The sequence below is a fragment of the Sorex araneus genome, chromosome 6 (assembly GCF_027595985.1).
Source record: "Sorex araneus isolate mSorAra2 chromosome 6, mSorAra2.pri, whole genome shotgun sequence".
In the NCBI taxonomy this organism is placed as follows: Eukaryota; Metazoa; Chordata; class Mammalia; order Eulipotyphla; family Soricidae; genus Sorex; species Sorex araneus.
In genome coordinates this window covers 5431930-5450442 of record NC_073307.1, presented here as the reverse complement: position 1 = coordinate 5450442, position 18513 = coordinate 5431930, and the positions used below count along the sequence as shown (strand labels likewise).

Below are 18513 nucleotides of genomic sequence, written 5' to 3'. Positions count from 1 at the left end.
CTCGGGAACAACCTAGCTTGGCCTCATTCAGGCAGGCGCCCTCCCTGCTGCACTATCGCTTTGGCCTGCGTGCTTTTTTCCTCTCCTAAAGTAAGATCATGCACTTGAGGGGGAGTCAAGACAAACCTGCGTCTCCCTGAGGCACCTCTGCAGACTCTAAAATGAGATGCTTATTAAAAGATCATCTGGGGGCTTGAGAGATAGTTCAGGAGGTGCTTGCTTGCTGGGCATGTGGCTGACCCGGGTCTCATCCCCAGGTCTCCCAAGCAACCTCCAGGAATGATGCCTGAGCACAGTTGCCAGGAGTAATACTCGAGCATTGCCAAGTGTGGCCCAGACCTCCCTTCCCCCACCCCAAACTTTAAAAGAAACAATTGACACTTAATATCTGGGGGCCAGAGAGGTAGTGCAGTGGGTAGGGTGCTTGCCTTCATGTGGTGGACTCAGATTCGCTCTGTAGCATCATGTATGTTCCCCTAAACCCTGCCAGGAGTAAGCCCTGAGCACCACTGGGTGTGGGCCCCCTGCATAAAAGGCAATTTCCATGAGTTCCCCCCCCACTTTAAAAAATTTTGGGGCCACATCCACACAACAGTGCTCAGGGGTTACTCCTAGCTCTGTGCTCAGGGATCACTCCTGGTGGGACTCAAGAGATCATGTGGGATGCTGGGATTCAACCCAGGTCGGCTGCATGCAAGGCAAGTGTCCTACCTGCTGCACCATCACTCCAGCCCTTAATTTTGTGTTTGGATAAAACAGCCATTAGGTGACAGATCCGATGAAACTCTGAAAAGGAAGGAAGGTGACTGACCTGTGGAAATCTCGCACCACGGCTCCTGGTTCAAACTATGAATAATTTCAAAGAATGACTTTCAAGGTATATGGCGTGAGCTACATCTTCCCATATGATGCTTTGAAATATTACTCTAGGAAATGAAAAATGAGCCTGAACTATACTCTCCTGGTAGTCCCAGAGCCGTGAGGGTTGGGCTGGCTAGTGGTCAGCCCCAGATCTGGATGTTCAGACCATCGCCTGGACGGTGCTTTAACTTCATTTGTTCTTAGATGCGTTTCTGCGGTATAAATCCTACGATCTCCTGAGAAATGTGTTCTGGGGAATGTTCCTGAATGGGCTGTTTATAAAGCCAGCACGCCTGTGTGTTGCATCTGTCTCGATGGTTTCTCCTTTTCATTTTTTTTTCCAACTTAGCTGCACATTAAAATCATCCATCTTCCTTAGGTCTCAAAACACTGCTGCATTCTCAGAATCAGGAAATAAATATGTTTTTGTTTCCTGCGCCCCCCCACCCAAATAAATTATTTCAGTTGTTTTTCTAAGCTAAATTGTATTTCACTTCCTCTTACATTTTTTTTTTCCACCAGACAATTTTTTCCGTTGGTGTAAAATTTATAGCTGGCAAACACATGTCTTTCAAAAAATGTAAAGTCCTTTCTGGAGCTAGAAATCGCTGAATGCTTTCCCACCTGCCCTGCCCCCAGCTCCTCACGGTAGAGGGAGAATGTTCTACTCAGTCCGGTGAGTTTGGGGGGCGCAAAGACACACTGCATAAACGAAAATAATCATCTGAAGAGATTAAAAAAAATTGGGGGGGGGGCTGGAGCAATAGCATAGCGGGTAGGGCGTTTGCCTTGCCGACCTGGGTTCGATTCCCAGCATCCCATATGGTCCCCTGAGCACCGCAAGGGGTAATTCCTGAGTGCAGTGCCAGGAGTGACCCCTGTGTATTGCCAGGTGTGACCCAAAAAGCAAAAAAAAAATTTATTTTTTGTATTGAACCACAGTGAGACACACAGTTATAAGGTTGTTAATGGTTGGGTTTCAGTTAAATAATGTTCCAACACCCCTCCCTTCACTAGTGTATGTTCCCACCACCAATGGCCCCAGCTTCTCCCACCCACGCCCCCGACTGTCTCTATGGCAGGCACTTTCCTTCTCTCCCTCTCTCTCTTTCTCTCTCCCTCTCTCTTTCTTCTCTCTCTCTCTCTCTCCTCTCTCTCCTCTCCCTTTCCCTCTCCCCCCCTCTTGTTTTGCACATTACAGTTTGCAATACAGATACTGACAGGTTATCATGTATATATGTATATTCCTTTACCTACTTTCAACACTCGGAGGAGATTTTCTTGGTGTTTTTTTTTCTTTTTGGGTCACACCCAGCGATGCACAGGGGTCACTCCTGGCTCATGCACTCAGGAATAACACCTGGTGGTGCTTGGAGACCATATGGGATGCTGGGAATCGAACCCGGGTCGGCCGTGTGCAAGGAAATGCCCTACCTGCTGTGCTATCGCTCCAGCCCCACAGAGGAGATTTTTAAATGACTCCAATTTCAAAATAAGCAAAGCCGTCCTCTGCTCTAGGGAAGCCCAGGGGGTCGAGGTGGGCTGCCGGGTGGACAGGGCTGAGCCCCAGGGTCCTCCCTTCGCTTCAGGTGAGACTCCTCCCCTGGCAGCGAGCACAGTCATTGGAAGACTCCTGACATCTGCCTCCAGAGGCCAGTGTAGTGGACACGGGCACCCAGGCCCAGAGGCGAGGTCATGACAGCTGGACGTGGCTCTCGTCGGAGGACAGTGGTGAGCGGTTGGACTGGGGCGGCAGGGGGTCAGGCCCAAAGTGGCAGGTGGCTAACGAGCCTGACAAAGCCCAGCCAAGAGCGGGGCCTGAGGGCACGCAGACCCCCCCTTCCTCCTTCCAGGCTTTGCAGGGTGGGGGGGGCAGTGCTGAGCTGGCCTTCCCAGGGCTTCCCAGCAGGACTCATCACCTCTTTTGGGGTCACACCCAGTGGTGCTCAGGGATTACTCCTGACTCTGTGCTCAGGGATCACTCCTGGCGGTGCCCAGGGGACCATATGAGGTGCCGGGGATCGAACCGGGTCAGCCACTTGCAAGGCAGATGCCTCCCACTGTGCTATGCTCCAGGCCAGGACCCATCACCCTATACGATTGCTTTCTTCCTTTCCTCTCTCACTCACTCTCTCACTATGAAACAACTTGTTTCACAGGGTACCCTGTACCCTTGCTTCCGGATCTTCACCACGTCCTCCACCAGACGCCCACCAGGCCCACCCACTGAGGACTGGGACCGGGTATCCACATCCAGACACCATCAAAGACTCAGTGATTCAGATTTCTTTTGTGATTCCAGGCAAACATATGTATATCACTCTATCACTGTCATCCCGTTGATCAATGATTTGCTCGAGCGGGCCCAGTAATGTCTCCATTCGTCCTAGCCCTGAGATTTTAGCAGTCTCTTTTTTTACTTGTCCTTCCCAACGGTGCCGCATTAGAGGCTCTTCAGGGTCAGGGGAATGAGACCCATCGTTGTCACTGTATTTAGCATATGAGTACGCCACAGGGCAGTAAACTCTCGGTAGCTTGCCAGGCTCTCTGAGAGGGAGAACTAGGCTATCGGATGTCTTTCGGGAGCTTGGTTTTATAGTCTCTGGATGTTGGCTGTTGATGGGATTACACAGTGCTGGGGGCAGTTTCTGGGTGTGACTGCCAGGCTACTGGAAAATGGGGAATCTGGGTGGAAGAGGCCCAGTCCCGATCTGAGCAGCCTTGGAGATCTCGGCCCCAGGCCCCACACACCTGGGTTCCTCTGCCGGTTCCTTCATATGAAGGAATGATTTGGTTGATGGTCCAATAAAAGTTGAAGTGCAATTGGCACAGGCAGGGATCACACTGTTTTGTTCAAGCTGGGTCTGCAACACCCAGAGCAGTGCCCAGTACCTAGGACGTTAACTGGCTGGGGAAATGGCTCAGTAGTTGGGCACTTGCCTTGCACATGTGAGGTTCTGGGTTCAATCTCCAGCACCACAAACAGAAAAAAAGAGAGAGACTGTGTCTGAGAGATAATAACCATTTTTCCTTGCATGTGGCCAGCCAGTATTTGACACCCAGCAGCACATATGGTGTCCCGAGCACCACCTGAAGTGATCCCTGAGTGCAGAGCCAGGAGTAGGCCCTGAGAACCACTGTGTGACATATATATATTTTTTCATAAAAGTAGTTCACAATAGTTCATTACAGATGATATTCAAACACCATTCACACCACCCAGACCATCCTACCACAATAAAAGGGAAGTGTGCGAAGGTTGTTGCATTTCATTCTGGAGCCATTTAAGCCTGTAGATAAGAGAATACAAGCAAGTATGTTAGAAACCAAACAAATGTGTGCTACTTTTGATGAGTGAATGAGATAGTGTAAGAACTCCAGGAAATTCTGCGTTGTTCTATTCCAGGAGCTCTAGTTTATAGTCTCTGGGTCTTGGTTGTTGATGGGATCACATGGCACCAGGGGTAGTTTGTGGGTGTGACTGCCAAGCTACTGGAAAACTGGGGAGCTTGGGGGAGGAGCCCATCCCAATCTGAGTGGGCTTGGAGAGCTCAGTCATGGGTTCACGCATACCTGGGTTTTTCTGCTGGTCCACTCTTGAGTGAGGTTCATCCTGCCTTGGGCGAAGCTCGTGCCCTCTGGGGTGAGGCTTGTCTAAGCCTGTGGAGAGTTGCCTTTAGCATGGCGGTGGTTGAGGTCTGGAGGTTTCTGGCTGCTGGGGTTCTGCTTGGGGCGGGGAGGGAAACTCAACCTGCCCCCTCTGAGGTGCCCCAGTGAGGACAGCCTGGCGCGGGGTCAGGACATTCTGCCTGAGCAAACATTTTTGAGAAGCTTGTAGGTTGGCCTGGGCCAGTGCAGATGCCTGTTGGGCTGTGGGGCTGGAAGGTCCCGCGTGGCTTGAACCCAGAGCCGAGCACTGAGCAAGGAGCCCCAGCTACAACTGCTCATGAGGAGCACTGTTCGCACAGGGAATGAGCTGTGGCAGGCAGAACCCAGGTCGCTAATCTCACCTTCAGAAAAAGCTTGTTCTGAGTCCAGCCTGAGGGGGCGCTGCTTTCCAGTGAACCCCAGTTTACAGGGAACACCCAAAAATGCTCTGAGGGACCCTAAGAGAACTTCTGCCTGATTCACCGTTCATATTTTGTGCCACGTGTATGTTTGGACATAGGTAAGACAGATGTATGTATAACTCCAACTACATGCATGTCCTTTCTCTGAACTGTTTGAGAGTATGTTTGAGGTATCACCCTTCTTTTCACTAGGAAGGGCACCAACGGTGGTTCTCAGGGGTTCCTCCTGGTCTACACTCTGGGATCACTCCTGGCAGGACTGGGGGGCCAGATGGGGTGCCAGGGGTGGACCCCAGGCTGGCTGTGTGCATGGCAAACACTCTACCTTTTGTGCTGTTGCTTGGCCGATATCATCCTTCTTTATTGTTTAGATTTTATTTTATTTCTAAAAAGTTGTTCACAATAATTTATTACATTCAATATTCCAATTCTACCACCATTACACCTTCCCACCACCATTATTTTGAATTTTCCCAAACACCACCCAAGCCTGCCCCAATAGCAGGCCCTAAATAATTTATTTTGTATTGCTTATTATAAATAATTCGCTATAAATGATGAAAAAAGTTTCCTTAGGAGAAGGTTTGTGAAGATGATTGTATCTCAGCCTGAAACCACTGAGCCCTTGTATAAGAGATTCCTAACATACATCATACTTCTTCATGCTTCAATGTGGTGTGTGTTTGCTGAGCACAGGCATTCTTTATCACACTCTAAGTGCAATGCATGAATCAATTATAACTAATACTATTGTCTAACCTGGAATCCATTTCCACATTTCATCAGGTATTCACTAGGATTCTTTATTACAATTGTCGCTATAGTCAAAACAATCCAGAAACTGCATTGGTCAAGTTTCTCTGTTCTTTCTTTTTGCTAGTTTTGTTTCTTTGTTTTGGGGCCACACCCAGTGATGCTTAGGGATGACTCCTGACTCTGCACTCAGGAATTACTCCTGGCGGTGCTCGGGGGACCATTTGGGATACTGGGGATCGAACCTGGGTTGATAACATGCAAGGCAAATGACCTCCCCACTGTCCTACAGCTCCAGGCCTCTGACCTTGGGATTTTTATGACTAAAAATCAGGTTTTTTATTAAGTGTTCTTCAATGATGAATCACATACATGGTTCAGTATGTAAATTATAAATAACATATACATTAGCACTGTCATCCCGTTGTTCATCGATTTGCTTGGGTGGGCACCAGTAACGTCTCTGTTGTGAGACTTGTTGTTACTGTTTTTGGCATATCGAATACGCCATGGGTAGCTTGCCAGGCTCTCCGAGAGGGATGGAGGAATCGAACCTGGTTGGCCGCGTGCAAGGAAAACGCCCTAGCCACTGTGCTATCACTCCAGTCCAACATACACATTACATATCAAAATTATATAGAGAACATATATACTTTAGTTTATATAGTATTTTACATAATATTATACTTGGGCTCTGCTCAGGGCTTGCTCCTGGCTCCGGGCTCCCCTCACAGTGTTCGGGAGGCTCGTGCTCTCGAGGGGTCTTGCAAGCTGCTGCCTTAACTCCTGTCCTGTCTCTCGGGCCTGAACAATATATTTTTAACTGGCGGGTCTGCGGGAGATGGGAAAGATTGGATGAAGCGGGGCTGCCCAGAGAGCTCTGGCCAGCGGCTCTGAACCCTGGATGGTTTCTGTTCTACCTTCCGCCGTACCTAGCCGTGGCGAGACTAACACGTGGGCGCAAACGTGCATTGATTTAAACTGACAATGCGGTATTATTGGAACATGCTGGAACATGTGGATGCAATCAAAGTATCAGTGATGAATTCTTTAAGCCATTCTTTTGTGTGTGTGTGTGTGTGTTTAAATAATACTGTTCAAAGGTGGTCGTTAACCAAAACTTCTTGATAGTCAGTGGGTATGCTCAATATATCATATAAATTTATTGCTGGGTGGAACTGGGTTTTAGTGCACTTTACAGAATAAGATTTACTGAGCTCAGGCAATGGGACCCTACACGGTGGTCAGCAGAAAGCCCAGGCGGGACCCTCGGCTCCCAGATTCCTCTCCTTTCTGTCCTGGTTCATCAAAACAGAGCTGCTCGCCCTAGCAGCTCGAATCCTGTTTGTGGTCTGATTTCCACTGTATCTGGTGGTCTCGTGAACAAGCCCAACAAATGCAGCTTTACTAGCCGAGTCCTCCCTGCCCCAAGAATATTACTAAAATGTGCAGCTATTTTATACCTCATTCTGCCAATGGAAACGCTGCCACAGCTAAATTAACAATTGCTCTAGAACAGTGATTTCTTTTTTTTCTTTCTTTCTTTTTTTTTTTTTTTGCTTTTTGGGTCACACCCAGCGATGCTCAGGGGTTACTCCTGGCTTTGCACTCAGGAATTACTCCTGGCGGTGCTTGGGGGACCATATGGGATGCCGGGGATCGAACCCGGGTCGGCCGCGTGCAAGGCAAACGCCCTACCCGCTGTGCTATCGCTCCGGCCCCCTCTATAACAGTGATTTCTTTTCAACAGTACAGCTCTGGCCTTGCTTATTCAGGCCTTGGGTTCTAGCTCTAGCATCGCCGGGCAAACAGAACACAAACCACCCGAGCTCAAAACCCAAAGAAAAGAAAACACAAAACACACACACACACACACACACACACACACGACAGCCCCCAGATAGCCCATTAATTGCATTATAGCACGGCCGCACTGTCGACCCTTTGTTCATCGATTTGCTCGAGCGGGCACCAGTAACGTCTCCATTGTGAGACTTGTTGTTACTGATTTTGGCATATCGAATACGCCACGGGGAGCTTGTCAGGCTCTTCCGTGCAGGGAGGATACTCTCAGTAGCTTGCCGGGCCCATTAATTAAACAAACAAACAAACAAATAAAAAACCAAAACCCAAACTTTACCCACTTGCTTAAACAGTTCATTTTTATCCACCCTGACCTGCAACACACTCTCTCTCCTCTGCTACTGTTTTACGTTTGGGGGGGGTCACACGCACTTTAGTGGTGGCGTTCACAAACACACACAGACACACACACACAGACACACAAGGCCACAGTGCGGCTGAGATGTGCTTGGGGGCATGAGGCCCGGGGTGCCTGCTGACTCACACCTCCACCCAGAGGCCCGCTTCTGAGGTCCAGATTTCGCTGCCCTACTCACCGTCTTGGAGTCTCGAATGGAGTCTCGCTCTTGTAAGTGAGAACAGCAGAGCCCAGGAATGCAGACTCACTAACCTCCCCGCCCACGGGGCAACTTCACTGGGGGTCTCTCCCGCAGGTAACGGGGGCCTGCAGCTGGTGCTCAGGCCAATCTGCGCTTCTGCCAGTCCTGTGGAGTCTCCATCTGTCCGTCCTGCCGAGCCTTGGCTCAGGGAAGCTGAGCTTCCTCGACGAGCATCACGTCCTGTCTCTCAGGGAGGAACCCGGAGCCGCTGCGGCAGAGTACCAGGAAACGTGCTCCCGAGGTCGGATGGGGCAGGTGCTCCGACACTTACGGCAATTATTCCCAGCCAAAGACTTGCTCCCGCCCGTGAACAGGTACTAAGGAGCACTAAGGGGCCAAGGGAGCTGACCCTACTGGCAGATGCGGAAAACGATAGGAGGCACCATCAGCAGTGTAATGTACTGTCCCTTTGTGGGGGGGAGGGGGAGGGCTGGGTCCAGCGATGCTCAGGGCTTCCTCCTGGCTCTGCACACAATCCTGGCGGTGCTCAGGGGACCCTGTGGGGTGTCGGGGATCGAACCCGGGTTGACCTTGCGTTAGTTTGGCTCGCGCCCTCCCTGTTGTCCTATTTTTCAGGCCCCTGTGCCATCCGTTTAAGCTTGTTTTGCCCTGGGTTTGGTGTGGGGCTTGCTGCACTTCATATTCTTCTTCTCTGCCCACTTTTCTGGTAGGTTGATTGCATTGAAAACAAATCACCTCTTTTATTCTTCAAAACAGTCCTAGGCTTTAATTTTCATCAGGTTTCACCAGCATGGGAATGTCTGGGCCTGAGGTTGCCATTGTGCTTGAGCGGGTTCTGACGCTGCTTGCCTGGCTTGTTCCTATGTGCTTTTTAAAGATGCAATATGGCTGGGGCCAGGGGTGGGGAAAGAAAGAGAGAAAGAAAGAGAAAGAAAGAAAGAAGGAAAGAAAGAAATAAGGAAAGAAAGAAAGAAAGAAAGAAGGAAAGAGAGAAAGAAAGAGAGAAAGAAAGTAAGAAAGAGAGAAAGAAAAGCAGAGCTAGAGAAAGGCTGAGCTTTGCAGTGTTCCTGCAGGCAGCATGCATGTGAGCATGGCAGGGATCACCCTTAGCTCAGTGCTCAGGAATTATTCCTGGCGGTGTTCAGGGCACCATGGGGTGTCCCAGGGATTGAACTTGGGTCTGCTGTGTGCAAGGCAAGCATCTACCCCTGTCCAATCTCTCTAGCTCCTATTATTATTTTTGTTTGTTTAGTTTTTTGGACTACACCTGGCAATGTTTAGGGCTTACTCCCAGCTCTGTGCTCAGGGTTCCCTCCTGGTGGGGCTCTCAGGGGTCTACACGGGTGCTGGGGAATCCAAAGGGGTGCTGGCAGCCTGCAAAGCTAGTGCCTTACTCCCTCTTACCAGCTTTCCAGTCCCCTCAAATTATTTTTGTTTAAAGCGTATTTTTTTTGTTTGCTTGCTTTTTTTTTTTTGCAGGTGAGGGCACAGCCAGCAGTGCTCAGGGCTTGCTCCTGGCTCTGTGCTCAGGAATCTCTCCAGGCAGGGCTCAAGGGACCATACGGGGTGCTAGGGAACAATCCCAGGTTGGGAGTCGGCCGCGTGCAATGCAAACACTTTACCTGCTGTGGAATGATTTTTGGAAGGAGAGTTTGAAATATGGAGGAAGAGTGAAGCCTAGAGTGTGGGCCGCTGGCCCCCCACTCGCTGCAGTGCCCGCGTGAGCTCTGACCAGCGGTCTCCAGCAGCAGCCGAGCCTTGTGCATCCCCGAAGGAGCTCCGCAGGGGAGGGAACAGCCACTGCGGCTGAAAATAGAACCAGCGCGGAGACAAAGTGTGAGCAGCGTCTCGAGGCTCGATGGAAGCTTGATTTGGGTGTGTGTGGGGTCGTCTTGGGGGGCTTTCTTCCCAGCCTGCTTTTACCGGGAGCCTCAGCAGACCTGGACGAACAGTGACGTGTGCAGTGCCACCGTGCAGGCAGGATTTGTGACGTGTGCAGTGCCACCGTGCAGGCAGGATTTGTGACGTGTGCAGTGCCACCGTGCAGGCAGGATTTGTGACGTGTGCAGTGCCACCGTGCAGGCAGGATTGTGACGTGTGCAGTGCCACCGTGCAGGCAGGATTTGTGACGTGTGCGGTGCCACCGTGCAGGCAGGCTTTGTGCCGCCCGAGGCCGCGGGTCCTGCGAGGGCCGGTTCCCAGAGCGTGGTGGCGTGTGAGCGGTGGTGCTGGCGGAGGGGACAGCTGTCTGTCACATCATCGCCAGGCCGGGCTGGGCCTGTGGCCGCTGCAGGCCCAGCGCAGAGCTGCTGAAAACGGAGTCCTTCCTTCCTTCCACTCCGGCCCCTCTCAGTCCCAGCGCGCACGTTCCTCGCAGGGATCCGCGGCCCCTGGGCGCCTGATTTGTACTTCACGTCCCACATTTGCCCTTGGCGTTACTCCTCGTAACAGCAACAACAACCGGAAAAGGGAAAAATGGCCCAGAAAGCGGAGAGACCAACGTCTCGGGAGTTTGCGTGCAGAGGTTGCGGCCGAGGCGTCGGGGAGACAGTACAGCAGGCAGGGCGCTGGCCTTGCTCTCGGACAAACGGGGGGTGGCCCTGGCAACCTGTAGGGGCCTCCAAGTTGTGCCAGGAATGATCCCTGAGCATCCCTGTGGTGCCAACTCCCCCCACTCCCCGCTGGCAAAAGTTGCTGCCGGAACCCCACTCATGCCAACTAGAGACAGGGATTCGCCCGCCAGTGGCAGGAGTGTTCAGGCTGTGACCTAGCACAGCTCTGGGCTCCTGTTCACCGTCCACCAGCGGGTCATAGTAATGAACGGCCACTTCCATGCTGTTTCATTGCTTATGAGAACGACCTTTGTATTTGTCGTAGCAGAGATGGACTCGGGGGCCTTATGCATGCCAAGTGCTCAACCCTGAGTGACATGCTGGACTTCCTCCTGACTCTGCATTCAGGAGTCACTCCTGGCCAGATTGGGGGGCCATGTAGGGTGTCGGGGATGAGGCTGGGCCGTCCACATGCAAGGCAAACGCTCTCCCCGCTCTACTATCACGCTGGCCAATGCCGGTACCTTTAGGAAGTACCTTTTTTTTTTTTCTCACTTTTGGGGTCACACCCGGTGATGCTCGGGTTACTCCTGGCTCTGCACTCAGGAATCACTCCTGGTGGTGCTCGGGGGACCATATGGGATGCTGGGATTGAACCCAGGCCGGCTGTATGTAAGGCAAATGTCCCACCTGCAGGACTACCATTCTGCCCCCAGAAAGTACCTTTACCATGAAGTCAGTGGCTGCAGGGAAGGAACGTTTAGTCCTACTGAGCTCCGATGTGGCCTGTCTTCCAGGCTCCGGAACTGGCTACTTTCAGGATTGAAGAAATTCTCACTGTGAGAAGCTGCCTGGCGTTCTCCTGTCTTCTGAATGGGCCACCACGGGCACCAGCCACGGCTTATGGATGCGTCTTTATGCGCCAAGCACCTCAACCATACCTCGCAGACTCACAGAAGAATCCTTGGTCAGATGGAAAATCGTAAACTCTTGGGGACTTTACGATTTAATGAGAGAACCAGAGAAAATACAAACAGATACCTGAAAATCCAACATAAAATCCAAAAAACCCTGTAGGGCGTGGGACCCTGGGCAAGAGAGGGAAACTGAGTCCAGGACACCAGAAAGACATGTTTTGGGTGTTCAGGAAAGAAATTTTTCTGTTTTTTTTTTACTTGCTTTTCTTAGGCAACGGGCATAAAGATCCACAGCCCCTAATTCTTAAAAGCACGATCAAGCTTTGATTGAGAGGTAGCGACGTTCTCAAGTATCAGAAATGCTGCATACGTTTGGCAAACAACTCCGTCTAATCATGGAGCAAACCGACCCTGTTCTGCAATTAACGTAGCCAGACCAGAATGTGTGGGATTTGAGGCCAGACAGACCCATCCCACAAATACAAGCGAGACCCGTTCATTTAGTTAATCCGCTCAAGAAACACCGGGGTGCCCACTCCCTGCCCGAGACCCTCCTGAGCTCAGTGCGCCCAGAGTGGGAGGACAGTGGCGGGCAGTTACGGGGGAGGAACAAATGTTGAGTTCAAGTCTGGCGATTGCTAGCATGAACGCTTCCTAGTTTGGGGTCTCCTCCTGGGGCGCAGGCAGCAGGAGCTGTGTGACTCTGGAAACGTTTGGAGGAGTGGGGCTGAGTGATGGGCCAGGGGCCGCACGTGGGGCAGAGAATGGAGGAACCGAGTCGAGCCGGGCTTGAAATGCTGCACTTCCTCGGCAGAGACCTGCACTGGACAGGCATGGCTTGTTTCTGCTCGTCCCCTCTGCTCACACACTGCAGCTGGCACTGCGACTGAATTCCCGCAGCTGGAAGGGTCTCCCTGCAGCTGTGCAGGCAGGAGATGCCGGAGCGTCAGTGCCACCCCCCCATCTGCCAGTCCCGCCAACGGTGAGTGGGAGGAGGTGCCTAAGTCCCCTGCAGTGGGGTGATGCTCAGAGTGTGGTCCAGACCCACTAAGCTCCCGTGACCCTAACTAGGAACTGTCAAGAAAATACACCTTTCCTGGACACCTTCTTTTTTTTTTTTTTTTTTTTTTTTGCACTCACAGAGTGAACTTTTATTTACAATACACAATTTATAATCTATTGTATTTGATTAGTTCAAGTGAAGAACATTATACTTTTTGCTTTAATAACAGTGGGACACAAAACAATTTCTCAGGTAGTCAATATGTGAAATGTGTCCCAGTATTTATATTTTCTATTAAAGGCAGTACTGTATGCCAATTGACAATACATTCTTTTAACTAGATCAAAGGGAAAAAAGCAGCAAATGAAAAATGTTTCAAATGTTCACACATATTTTTGGCATCCTGAATCCTTGAACGTGGTGAACTAAAATCAAATTCCAGGTTTTTATGCTTTATATACTGTCCAGGTTCAGATTCTGGAACACGCAGATGCCACTTCTCTTCTAGCAAGTCACCTTCTGAGAAAAGCTGTAAGGCTATGGTGAATTCCATCAGGAACACACAAAGAGAGTTAACAGACCTACCTTTAAAGCCAATTGTCCATTAATTATTTAAAGGTCCTGGACACCTTCTTATCCTGACTCACTCCCCGTTCTCCTAGTGGGATCCTGTCACTGGAAAACAGAACTCAAAAACATCGTAGAATCTGCTGTGAGGGGACAGCGTCTCTGTGACAGATGGATAGGAGGTTAGCTGACATTCTAGCTGTAAGCCCACTCGGCAGAGAGGTTGACCATTGGTAGACCACCTCCATAGTTGTTCAAGGTAGTTGTACTGGTCACTTTCCATTTTCCCAACCTTCCTCAACCAATCCAACATTTTCCCCCTGTGCTGGGCCCAGGGGCTTCCATAGGTGGATGGCTATGGATAAATATTCATGGAGAACCACCAGTCTCCTGCCGAACAAAGCAGATTTTTGAACTCTTCACTTTAATTACGTCTGTTTTATAGCACGCCATCTTGCCTCTGTGGCTATAAATATAGACAGAGCTGGCATAGGCCAGTCTATGAGTTGGCATAAATGAGACATTCATTAATTCATTCATTAAAAAACACTCAGGAATCCACAGCATGCCAGATATTCTGCCAAACATTTTGAAATTGATGTGAATAAGGCAGATCTAGGTAAATCCTGTAGCAGACCTTGCATGCAGGGCTTACAGAGACAGGAACCAGAGAACAGTGGCAAAAGCTGGTAATTACACAGTAGATTTGTCACACTCACAGAAACGCAGGAGGGAGAGTTAGGCTGTTGGGCACTGGGGAGAGAAGTCACAGAAGCAGACAGTGGCAGAGCCATGTGACTATGGGACCTTAGAATCTGGTTGCCGAAAGTCATATTGGGGTGCTAGCAAGGAAGGGGGTTGCCCCGCTGCACCGTGTTCCAAAACACCAGTCGGCACCCAAACTCCCTCTGAATCTCTCTCTGCTGGGCGCTTCCTGTCCACGTCTCATGCTGGAGACTATGATTTCTGATGCATTATTATTACTATTATTGTTATCATTTTGCAGTATTAAGGAAATGTGTGAAAAATTCTTTTTAATTAAAAAACTAAAACGGCAGAGAGAGATGAACTTAGAATTGTCACTCCAAGCAGATAAAGAATCTGAAGCTGACCGAAGCATTGCAACCTTGAGGGAAGGGTGGAGCAGACTCAGAGAGCAAAGTCACATTTTAGGTACATCAAGAGAATATTAGCTGGTCACCCTGGACCCTGGACAAGCACTGAATGTTGAAAGTAGGTAAAGGATAGAAGGATAGACATGATGGCCTTTCAGCATCTGTATTGTAAATCCTAGTGCCCAAAGAGGGGTGGGGGGAAGGGAGAGGAAGGAGAGAGAGAGAGAGAGAGAGAGAGAGAGAGAGAGAGAGAGAGAGAGAGAGAGAGAGAGAGAGAGAGAGAGAGTACCTTTGTACCTCCCATAGAGGCAGGGTTGCAGGGTTTGAGAGGGAAACTGGGGACATTGGTGGTGGGAAATGGACACTGGTGAAGGGACAGGTGTCGGAACATTGCATGACTGAAACCCAATCATGAAAATCTTTGTAGCTGTGTATCCCACTGTGATTCAATTAAAAAAAAAAAGACAACATTAGTTATTTCAATTATATAAGGAGCTGTGGAAACAGTGAAATCTCCAGGGGAATCAACATACTGAACTGGTTTCTAGATAGGAGAATGTCAGGGTTATTACAGTTCTATCTGTATCATTAAATTTGCCCAGGTCCGACCATACTCATCAGAAGGATTCTCTAATCGCCCTGTGAGTTCTTCTGTCTTGTGCCACCACACAGAGCCTTCAGCCCAAAGCATCAGTATCACCTGGGAACCTGTTGAAAAGGCAAATTATAGGGTTCGCCCTCAATGTCCTGACCGGAAGCTCCGAAACTGGAGCTCAGCAATCTGTTTTGTTGGGCTCTCTGGGTGGTTCCGAGGGCACGGAAAAGGACTGCACTGGGGCTAGTCAATGCTTCACTCCGAATGCTCCTCCAGTGCAGCAACTAATTCTCCCGGAGCGTTTTTAAGAGGGCATGGCTCCACTTTGAGGCTCATCTCTCTGCCTGAGCCTGGCGAAGGCTATTTTTGCTGTTGTTGTTGATGCCGACTGCATCTGTGTTGCGTGTGTATCCGGGCTTCAGGCTCATCAGTTCCATTGTGAGTTCATCATTTGTAACAGCTGGAAATTTGGGGAAAGAGAAAAGAAACCTCTGACTGGGACTCGCTAGTTTCTGTGCTACGGCGACTCCCCCACGGCCAGTTCAAGGAGTCAGTGTGACGTCACTGGAAAGGGAGCCGGGAAGAGATGTGGACTGGACAGCATGGCTGGACAGCACGGACTCTCCCCTTCTCTATCTCTGTGACCGTTCGACGCATTTAAGAACAAAGCCAGAGGCGTTGTGTTCTGCATGTTCGTGGAACAACCTCTGAGAACTAAAGACAGTGGATGAGCGTTTGATCTTTGGTGTACGGACAACTTTTGTGTAATTGAAGACCTGAATCAGCATCTCATTCCATCCTCCTTAATGACTTTTACAATAGGAGCGACAGAAAGGGTGCTTACAGCACGTATTTATTTATAAAATATATTCTTTACATTGCTCTATTATGGACGGCAACAAATCAGGCTCTTTAAGTGAGACTGTTTTCAACATAGCACTTTATGGCAATAAAACACTTTGCAAATCAATTTTATTGTTCCTCTCCCCAACCCCGAGAGGTAACAGATATGACTTTTCTCCTTTTACAGATGGAGAAATAAGGCACAAGGAGGTCTTCAAACCACGGCGTGGCGCATTCATAGAAAGGCTGGGATTAGGGCTTGAGTCCTGGAGTCTCACAGCGTGCTTTATTAGGTTATATTTTCTGAAATGTGAATAATTTGAAATGAGTCTTTAACTGGCCTTGGGCTGCGGGGCCGGCTCTGGTTTCTGTTGGCACAACATAACCAGGGTTGAGGCTCTCCCTTGCTACCTGCCAATCCCCTCCCGGCTCCCCCAACCCTGACTGCCTCTGTTTGCAGGGCACAAGGGCCCACAGAGGCCCAGGCTTCCTACCCGACCCCCCTCCAGCCCCAATCCCTAGCAGCCTGCATGGGGGGGGGAGAATTACATCCAGGGGTGCTCAGTCAATAGACGCCCTGTGCCCTAACCCGAACAGGACTCGCTCTCCTCTCCAGAACGGGGAACACCAAAGGACGAGGCAACTGCCTGGGACAGGAAGTTAGAAGCTTCGAGGGAAGGAAGAACCTGGGAAGGGTCCGAGGGAGAGCCTGCTGTTGAATCCTGAGGCCACTGACACCTCAAGTTTGATTCCTGGCACCACCCCACGAGCCCGGTGACTGATATTTTGGGTTCCAGCATGATGGCAAAGTGTGAGACCCTTCACACGTGACCTCAGCCGGGTTTGTGTGGCTCCTGGTCATCACAGCAACAAAGTGAAGGGGGGGAAGGTGTGGGAGAGAGGGCTGCAAAAAAGAAAAAAAAAAGAAAGAAAAGTCGAGGGCTGGAGCGATAGCACAGCAGGTAGGGCGTTAGCCTTGCACGTGGCCCACCTGGGTTCAATTCCCAGCATCCCATATGGAATTACTGAGCACTATCAGGAGTAGTTCCTGTGTGCAGAGCCAGGAGGAATCCCTGCGCATAGCTGGGTGTGACCCAAAAAGAAAAAAAAAGCATAAATAAATAGGTATTTTCGGGGGCAGAGCAATAGCACAGTGGAACAGGCATTTGCCTTGCATGCGGCCAACCTGGGTTTGATCCCCGGCATCCCATATGGTCCCCTGAGCACCGCGAGGAGTCATTCCTGAGTACAGAGCCAGGAGTAACCCCTGAGCATCGCCGGGTGGGACCCAAGAGCCCCCCAAAATAATGTGGACTGGCCAGCAGGGAGCCTGGCCCCATGGGGGTGACAGGAGCCAAGGTGGAAGGCTGCTTTGGCCAGCGCAGCTCCGGGTTCTGTCCTGGACACGGGTGCGAAGGGAACAGGGCACTCACAAGGGGCTCGGCCCACCGCGGGCCTGCGGCCTGGGTCTTCACCTCAGAGAGACCCCAACCCCTCCCGGCACCGTGCCAGGCTCCCCTGCCGCCCCACCGCACGGCACCTTCCATTCCCCTGCCGGCCACAGGTGACCCTCCAGTGCGCTGGGCACAGGGAAGATCTAGCCTTTTGGACCCGTCTCTGCGAGCTTTATCCACATGGCCGTAGCACTTAGTGATGCCACGCAGTGGGACAGTTTCTCCCGCACTGACACGGGGCCCGGAGGTTTACAGGAATTTCCCCGTCCCCACGGCTGAGAGTGGGCAGAACCAGGTAGACCCAGACAGGCTTGAACCCCGAGTCCTTGGCTTTCTCGCCCCCCCATAGAACTAAGCGAAGGGGCTGGGTCCCCGGGGCTGCTGTTTTCCTCAGCCTGAGACTTCCTGTGAGATGAGACTGTTTTCCAGAGTGCGGCCCTCCACAAGTGGGATTTTTTTTTTTTTCTTTTTGGGTCACACCCAGCGGTGCACAGGGGTTACTCCTGGCTCTGCACTCAGGAATCACCCCTGTCGGTGCTCAGGGGACCATATGGGATGCTGGGAATCGAACCCGGGTCGGCCGAGTGCAAGGCAAACGCCCTCCCCGCTGTGCTATTGCTCCAGCCCCGACAAGTGGGATTTTTGTATTGCTTAGAAGGCGGACTTGCTGGAACCCCAATTCCTAAAGCTGTCTCTGGTTCCCGCTTGTTCCACATCCACCGGCTCTGCAGGGGCATGGGCGCCCGGGCCGAAAACCCGACCGGCCGGAGCCGAGCACGGGCCCGACTAGGGCTGGCTCTGTATCCTGCGGCTGTTTCAAGTTCAAAGCACACATTTTTTTTTTTTTTTCCCGCGCCACCAAGTTCGTACCTTCTCAACGGACCCACAAAATGTCGGACACCACGCCTTCTCCCGGAGGGGAGAGAGACCCAGAAGGGAGGTTCTTTCCTCCGTTAGCCGGCGTGGGGCAAAGGCTTAATTCACAGTCTCCATCCATGGGTGCAGGCACTTGCTGGAACCCCAATTCCTAAAGCTGTCTCTGGTTCCCGCTTGATACAGAGCCAGCCCTAGTCGGGCCCGTGCTCGGCTCCGGCCGGCCGGGTTTTCGGCCCGGGCGCCCATGCCCCTGCAGAGCCGGTGGATGTGGAACCAGCGGGAACCAGAGACAGCTTTAGGAATTGGGGTTCCAGCAAGTGCTTGCACCCATGTATGGAGACTGTGAATTAAGCCTTTGCCCCACGCCGGCTAACGGAGGAAATATGTAATTTCTGGCAGAATTTTCCCAGGACTTTATACAGAAATCCAAAACCGTGCGGACGCGGCAGCGTCCGCGCGACTTAACATTTATAATTGTCATCAA

General features: G+C 51.0%; 1 protein-coding gene across 1 annotated transcript in view; it reads right to left on the bottom strand.

The window, feature by feature from the left end:
* SEC24B (SEC24 homolog B, COPII coat complex component) overlaps positions 1-18513 on the bottom strand; it is a 148039-nt gene that overhangs the window by 85810 nt on the left and 43716 nt on the right. The window lies entirely within an intron of this gene.